The sequence below is a fragment of the Saccopteryx leptura genome, chromosome 3 (assembly GCF_036850995.1).
Source record: "Saccopteryx leptura isolate mSacLep1 chromosome 3, mSacLep1_pri_phased_curated, whole genome shotgun sequence".
NCBI lineage: Eukaryota > Metazoa > Chordata > Mammalia > Chiroptera > Emballonuridae > Saccopteryx > Saccopteryx leptura.
Window position 1 is genome coordinate 182183637 of NC_089505.1, and position 8448 is coordinate 182192084.

The 8448-nt window shown below is 48.2% G+C and overlaps 1 non-coding gene across 1 annotated transcript; it reads right to left on the bottom strand.

The window, feature by feature from the left end:
• Window positions 1–6201: 6201 nt before the first annotated feature.
• TRNAT-GGU (transfer RNA threonine (anticodon GGU)) lies at window positions 6202–6277 on the bottom strand. The gene has a single exon. It is a non-coding gene; the product is annotated as a tRNA-Thr (tRNA).
• Window positions 6278–8448: the final 2171 nt, after the last annotated feature.

Genomic DNA, 8448 nt, shown 5'->3' on the forward strand with positions numbered 1-8448 from the left:
CTCATCCGAGTCAAACGAAGAGTCACCGGCTTGAGCATGGGATCATAGACATAATCCCATGGTCGCAGGTTTAAGCCCAAAGATCACTGGCTTGAACCCAAGATCGCTGGCTTGAGCAAGGGGTCACTGGCTCAGCTGGAGTCCCCCCCGGTCAAGACACGTATGAGAGCCTGACCAGGCAGTGGCGCAGTGGATAGAGCGTCGGACTGGGATGCGGAAGAACCCAGGTTCGAGACTCCGAGGTCGCCAGCTTGAGCACGGACTCATCTGGCTTGAGCAAAAAGCTCACCAGCTTGGATCCAAGGTCGCTGGCTCGAGCAAGGGGTTACTCGGTCTGCTGAAGGCCCGCGGTCAAGGCACATATAAGAAAGCAATCAATGAACAACTAAGGTGTCGCAACAAAAAACTGATGATTGATGCTTCTCATCTCTCTCTGTTCCTTTCTGTCTGTTCCAATCTATCCCTCTCTCTGACTCTCTCTGTCCCTGTTAAAAAAAAAAAAAAAAAAAAAAAAAAAGACACGTATGAGAAGCAACTAGTGAACAACTACAGTGCTGCAACTATGAGTTGATGCTTCTCATCTCTCTCCCTTTCTATCTCACTGTCTCTGTTTCTCTATCTCTAAAAAAAATCAACAGACTTTGAAAGTGATAAATATGGGCATTGAAGAGAAAAGAAAAAGAAGTCAAGTGAGACCTAGAAGTTGTTAGCCTGTATGATGAAGGAATATTAACTGAGAAAAGAAAATAAGGGAGGTCCAAGAGTAATGGAAAATAGAACTGCACTTCCTGTGTGTCAGGCAATAGTCTAGGTGTTGTTCATGTATTGAAGTATCATCAATTATGAAATAGATTTTAATACCATTTTACAGAGGATAAGAGCAAACCACAAGTCTGCAACTTTTCAAGGTTACATAGCTAATGGTGGAGTAGAGCAATGGCCCCCAACCTTTTTTGGGCCACAGACCAGTTTAATGTCAGAAAATATTTTCATGGACCGGCCGTTAGGGTGAGACAGATAAATGCACAAAATAAAATTATACAACGGGTGTAAAAACTGTGGTATTTTTAAATATAATTGTCGAACTTACGAGACAAGCATCAAGAGTGAGTCTTAGATGGATGTAACAGAGGGAATCTGGTGACTTTTTAAAAATAAAACATCATTCAGACTTAAATATAAATAAAATGGAGGCCCTGGCCGGTTGGCTCAGCGGTAGAGCATCGACCTGGCGTGCGGGGGACCCGGGTTCGATTCCCGGCCAGGGCACATAGGAGAAGCGCTCATTTGCTTCTCCACCCCCCCCTCCTTCCTCTCTGTCTCTCTCTTCCCCTCCCGCAGCCGGGGCTCCATTGGAGCAAAGATGGCCCGGGCGCTGGGGATGGCTCCTCGGCCTCTGCCCCAGGCGCTAGAGTGGCTCTGGTCACAACAGAGCAACGCCCCGGAGGGGCAGAGCATCGCCCCCTGGTGGGCAGAGCGTAGCCCCTGGTGGGCGTGCCGGGTGGATCCCGGTCGGGCGCATGCGGGAGTCTGTCTGACTGTCTCACCCCGTTTCCAGCTTCAGAAAAAAAAATACAATAAATAAATAAATAAATAAATAAATAAATAAATAAATAAATAAAATGGAAATAATGTAAGTTATTTATTCTTTCTCTGCAATCCAGTACCAAATGACCCACGGACTGGTACCGGTCTGCGGCCCAGGGGTTAGGGACCACTGGAGTAGAAAATTTGAACTCAGGCTATCTGGTTCCAGGGTTCATAACATTAACCACTTCCCATACGGACTTTCTAAAACATAAGGAGTTCAGTTGAGTTTGCGGGACATCTAAGATGCTGTGTGGAGTAGTCAGTTGAATATAGTAGTCTGAAACTCAGGAGAGAGGTGAGAGAGAGTAACTAAGCTAGCAACTTCAGATTTAGGGGCATAGCAGTGAGATTACTGCCATGGAAGTGGACAGGATAAGGCAGAGAGACTGTGCCACATGAGAAGACAGAAGCAGCCACCAACCCACCCATGGGGCCTTAAGTGTAGGGTGTTTTGCACTGTGGACACTTACATATTACAGTGACTTTAAGTGAGAGGTTTTTCAGCTACCACGTTTGGGGAAGCCCCTGTCCTGGTGGGAATCACACCTTCTACCATGGCAGCCAGAAAGCCAGATGCTCATTGTCCCTGCGCCTTGGAGGCTGAATCTGAGAAAACAGCACGTGCCTGGCCAACCTGAGTCTCCCCACAGGACTCTGAGCCTATAACAAAATGACGCAAAAGCAAGGACAGCATAAGGTAGAGTCCACCCACGACAATGCTATCAGTGTACTGTGGTGGCAGGGGTGGCCATGGCTGGTATCTGGCATCAGAGTCCCTGTAACCTGAAGCATGATCAAGCCACTTAGCCTTGTTCTTCAGTCTTTCTGTCTGTCCAGTCACTTCCTGACATACTCCCCTTCCTTGGAGTCAGTTCCCCTGTTTAATCTACCTCTCTTACAGGTCCAACCTCAATCTACCATTTCTTAGATAACCCTATTTTCTTTGCACTCCTGTCTAACCTTTATAATAGGTGAAGGAAGAGATTACATATTTTCACCTAAAAGCATCCCCAAGAAGCAATCACTTCTGAAATTTTATTGTGGGCAAAATACAGCCATAAATAATGATTACCCTTTATTGTAACAAGTACCCAAATGTACAAATGTTAACAGTATGAATTCTCCCACCACACCTGTAGTATTATGAGAAGTGTTTATTTGAATTTCTTAATTAAATTACATCTCAGTTGCAGCCCCCATGCTCTGTTCTGAATATTTGCATCTCACTCTGAAAATGTATATTTTGAAGCCCTAATCACCCCGTGTGATGGTATTTGGAGGTGGCGTCTTTGAGAGGTGATTAAGTCGTGAGGGTGGAGCTTTTGTTAGGATAGTGCTCTTATAAGAAGGTTCAAAGCTCTCTCCCTCACTCTCTCTCTTCTTCTCCTTCATCCCCCACAGGTGAGGATACAGCAGAATGGTGGAACCAGACATCAGATCTGCCGCTGCCATGATCTTAGACTTAGACCTTCCAGAACTGTGAGAATAAATGTCTGCTATATAAACCACCAGTCTATGATATTTCTCTTTTAGCAACCCAGACTGACTGAGACGCCCCACTTGACAAGGTCAGTTAGAATGGCCAATGATAAATGACACTCATGCCGCCACCACCCTGCAGCACATAGTAACAACCCCAGAGCTCACTTGCTCCACTCAGAGAAATGAGGAAGAACTTCTTCTTCAGTCCTAAACAGCCACTATTTCTTCTTTGCTGCCTAGTACCAGGGCTAGAAGTTGCTTCTCTCCATCCATCACGACCTGCCACCCTGGGCAAGCTGCAAAGATATCCCCTCACAGCTTTCCTCTCCTTTATCAATGTTCCCAAGGACATGGAGCTTGGTGGTCAATCTCCCTGTCACATTTACACCAGGTCTTCAGAAGTGCTGTCAAGGAGTGCCCCGGTCAGTGACCTATCGATCTCACAGTCTTCTTCCTCAGGTGGTACCACAGCCTCCTGACCTCAGTGCCCACCCACCTCCCATACACAAAGCCCACACTTCTAGGGATCCAGCTTCCTCCCTCTGCAACTTCCAGCACACGAAAGGACACTGTCTTCAGGCACCAAGAGAGCAGAGGACACAAGAGCTCCACACACAGTGAAAGGATTGGAGCCACAAACTGGAAGGTTGCCAAACCACAGCAGTATTTTCGTGTCCCTTACCTTTGCTTTCCACTACACACTCGCTTCATATTCTCCCTGCAGACTACTGGAGCTGCCTACGCTCCCTGGGATCTCCTGCAGAGTATACTTCTAGCTCCCAAGAGTGCATGCTTCAGTCCCCACCTGGGGAAAGATTCACTCAGTCAGTCTTTGTCTCTTATTTGTTCTTTGTCTCACTATCTCTCTCTCTTCTCCCCTACCTCCTAACTCCCACTCATCCTTACCATGCTTCATATTCTAGTCCAGCTGTTCTCTCTCCCTGATCCAATCAACTCTGGCCAGGAAAAAAGGCTCATATTGCACAGACATGGCTATCAATAGCCCAATTTTAGAATTTCAAAGGGTGATGAATGACAAGAAGTGTAGAGAGGGAGGCAAAGCTGAGTGTGGCATCTTGCCTGCTTGGATCCTCTAGAAGCTGCTTCAGAGACAAGGATCTCAGCACAAGTGGGTAATTTGGAAGGTAGAAGCAGCACTGATCAGGGAGTGGGGGCGGGGGGCGATGCAGGGAGAGAAAGGACACCAATAAGAATGACTCATCAAAACAGCTGCCACAGTGGATGGTTCTGTAAGGGAGATCTGGGAAACAAGGCAAACCATGCACCTCAAAATTATCCTGCCTGAGAGTCAAGGATGCTAGGCTCACATCAACTACCAAAAGTCCTCAGTTGAGGGCTGTTCCTAAGTGATGTTGATTCTATAACACTTCCAACTTGTGTCAAGTATGAGAGGCCCTGGCCGGTTGGCTCAGTGGTAGAGCATCGGCCTGGCATGCAAGGGGTCCCGAGTTCGATTCCCGGCCAGGGCACACAGGAGAAGCGCCCATCTGCTTCTCCACCCGTCCCCCTCTCCTTCCTCTCTGTCTCTCTCTTCCCCTCCCGCAGTGAGGCTCCATTGGAGCAAAGATGGCCCGGGTGCTGGGGATGGCTCCTTGGCCTCTGCCCCAGGCGCTAGAGTGGCTCTGGTCGCAACAGAGCAACGCCCCGGAGGGGCAGAGCATCACCCCCTGGTGGGCAGAGCGTTGCCCCCTGGTGGGCATGCCGGGTGGATGCCAGTCGGGCGCATGCGGGAGTCTGTCTGACTGTCTCTCCCTGTTTCCAGCTTCGGAAAAATACAAAAAAAAAAGTATGAGAGCAGAGTGGTATGCTCCAGTTCCAGAAAAAGCCTTAGGTAAGGGATGTAGACATTGGACATCACCAGATCACAATGATGTAGTTGAAGTACAAAGACTGGGCCCTAACAATTACTTCTACCAAGGCTGTCGTTGAATGAGGCAGGCACATTGTGGAGACTAACTCCACCTACCCACACAACCACGTGGCTCATTCCTAACGCCTTTGCCTTTGTAATCTGAAACAATGAAAACAGAGCTCCTGACAAGTCATCAGAGGAGACCCCAGGACTACATCATGTGAAGAGCAAGAGGTGCTATCAAATCAGGAAAGGGATAGAAGCCTTCAAGCAATTGCTTGATGGCATTAAACAAGGAAAGAAAGCCTGACCAGGCAGTGGCGCAGTGGATAGAGCGTCAGACTGGGATGCGGAAGAACCCAGGTTTGAGACCCTGGGGTTGCCAGCTTGAGCGCCGGCTCATCTGGCTTGAGCAAAAAGCTCACCAGCTTGAACCCAAGGTCACTGGCTCGAGCGGGGGTTACTCAGTCTGCTGAAGGCTCACGGTCATGGCACATATGAGAAAGCAATCGATGAACAACTACGGTGTCACAACGAAAAACTGATGATTGATGCTTCTCATCTCTCTCCGTTCCTGACTGTCTCTATCTATCCCTCTATCTGACTCTCTGTCCCTGTAAAAAAATTAAAATTAAAAAAAAAAAAAAAAACAAGGAAAGAAAGCTCTCTAGGCTGCCTCTGTTGAATTACAGTAACTCAACGGTACAAAGAATCAACACGGCACCATAATACTTTATAAGGTTCATGTCATATGTATGTATGCATGTATGCATGTGTGTATCTCATAATGAGTCCACCATTTTTTTTCCTAATTGGCTGCCTTGTGCTATAAAAGTCTTCCAATTAGGTTGCAACATTCTGCATATTTCATGGCAAGGTTCTGATCCATTCTACAGTTCTGTGTAAAGTTTTGAGTGCAACAAATGATGGAGTGGGCTGCTTAGAGCTGCCATTTTTTTTTTTTTTTTTTGTATTTTTCTGAAGCTAGAAATGGGGAGAGACAGTCAGACAGACTCCTGCATGCGCCCGACCAGGATCCACCCGGCACGCCCACCAGGGGGCGATGCTCTGCCCCTCTGGGGCATCGCTCTGTTGCGACCAGAGCCACTCTAGCACCTGGGGCAGAGGCCAAGGAGCCATCCCCAGCACCCAGGCCATCTTTGCTCCAATGGAGCCTTGGCTGTGGGAGGGGAAGAGAGAGACAGAGAGGAAGGAGAGGGGGAGGGGTGGAGAAGCAGATGGGCGCTTCTCCTGTGTGCCCTGGCCGGGAATCGAACCCGGGACTTCCGCACACCAGGCCGACGCTCTACCACTGAGCCAACTGGCCAGGGCCTACCTGCCATTTTTTAAGGGGAAAAAAAGAAGAAACCAAGATATCCTATGAAAGTCTACAGCTCAAAGCTCTTTTTTATTTTTAGGAATAAGTCCATCGGGACTGTACAGCTTTTCACGAGTGGTTAAAAAAACAGTAATGTTGGAGATGACGTCAGAGTAATGGCGGGGTAGGAAGCGATACCGATAAATCTCCCCCAAAACTCAACAAGATCTTCAACCAGAAACAGAAAAACCTAAACTTGGAGCTTCCAGATGCTTCTCAATACACCCAAAGGTATGATTGAGTGAAAAATTGGCTAAATATATAACCAAACCCTGAAGGAAATAGGGAGTAAGAAATGCTCCGCCTTCCTCACTTACCTAAACAGGGCGGCTTTCTCTGGTAACTGTGAATATAGAAACTGAGGCGGGCAAAGGGGGTGAATACATCCAGGCCGCGACACAAACGGCCGAACCAGGCTGTGGCACGGAGATCCAAGCCGAGGAAAATCTGATCCTGTGGCAACCCGGGCAATACAAGCTAACACTCGCGCCAAACCCAAACAAAAAAAGACAAGCGGCGCGGCCATTTTACCCGGTCTCCTGGTTGGTGCGCAGTTAGTGGGCGAGAGATTTCTTCCTAAGCCCCTGAAGTGGGTGCCCGTGTTGCCCCACGGAGAGGCAGGGTCAGAGGCCTTTCTGTGGGCCGAGGGCAGAGTCTCTGGGCAGCCCCAGCGCCCTGGGAAAGCCACGCACGGGAGGGAGTGAGAACTAATTCCAACGGTGGAGATTTTCCGTGCTGGAGGGTGTTTCACTCAGAGGGAAACGTGGCCGGCCTCATATCCTGGTTTGCGCGCGCAGATAAGGAGTGAGCGATTCCTCCGAGTGCCTCGGCAGTGCGCGCCCGTGTTATCGCACAGAGGGGCAGAGTCAGGGGCCTTTGTGTGGGCCAAAGCGGAATCTCGGGCAGCCCCAGCGCCTTGCAAAAGCCGCGCACGGGGACGGAGCAAGACTCAATTCCAACGCTGCAACTTTTCCCTGCAGTTGGGGGTTTCACTCAGAGCGTGAGACTGCTGGCCGTATATCCTGGTCTGCGTGCGCAGCCAGTGAGTGAGAGTTTCCTCCAAGCGCCGCGGAAGTGGGCGCCTGCTTGTGTTACCGGACAGAGTGGCAGAGCCAGAGGTCTTTGAATGGCCGGAAAGCCCGCCTGATTATGCTAGCAGCTCTGACTGACTGAGCCTTACCCAGAGCCCTGTGCTGAGTGGAATTAGAGTGGGGAGTTGCCAGCTCTTTGAGCCTCTTACTATCCAGGCAGAGGCACCAGCAACCCCATAGCTGGATTATCAGGCTACTAATTGAGGAAGGAAAGACTAGGAGAAAGGCTCCAGGAACACGAACTCTCTCACTGTCGGAGCCTATAAATGCTAATGAGCTTCGACTGCCAACGAGACTAAAGCACAATACATGACATTGCCATAGAGACTTATCAACTGCAAACCTCCACCTGAGCGTGGCAAAGGGGCAAAACCCGGGGTACAGAGTCACCGACCAGGAAGAGGGAGAGAAAAGAAAAAGCAAGAAGATAACCTCTCAAAATCAAGAATAATCTGCAGACTTTATAACCTATCCCATTTTATTATATTTGTTCGTTTGTTTCTCTTATCTTCATTCTTGATACTTTTTTTTTCCTCCTCCAATTTGGCCGATTAACTCTCTACCGGTCTTACTCTCTCCTCTCCTTGAACTACACTACCCATAAGTGTTACATCTCCCATTATCTTTTCTCTTCTCTTCCTTTCTCTCTATGAGGGTTGCACTCCAAAACCCTTAACTCTCTCTCTCTCTCTCTCCTTTTTTTTCTTTTTTCTTCTTTTAGTGGTTCCCTCTTTTTTTCTCTCTCTCTCTTTCTTTTCTCCCTCTATATTAGTTTCTTCCTTTCTCCTTTACATCTCCTCTCATTCAAACCTCAATAACAAACAAATTATCTTATCTGGGACTCAAACTTATGTTTGTGGCATTTTGGCGGGTTTTTACTTCACCTTTTTAACTCACTAGCAGTGCTCCCATCCCTGGCTCTCCATATTATCTAGTTCTTGTTCCACTAAATACAATAGTAATTTTTTAATTTGTCCCCCCATTTTTCCGTTTTCCTCTTAATCCTCTCATCATAACTCTTAGACAACCAACAC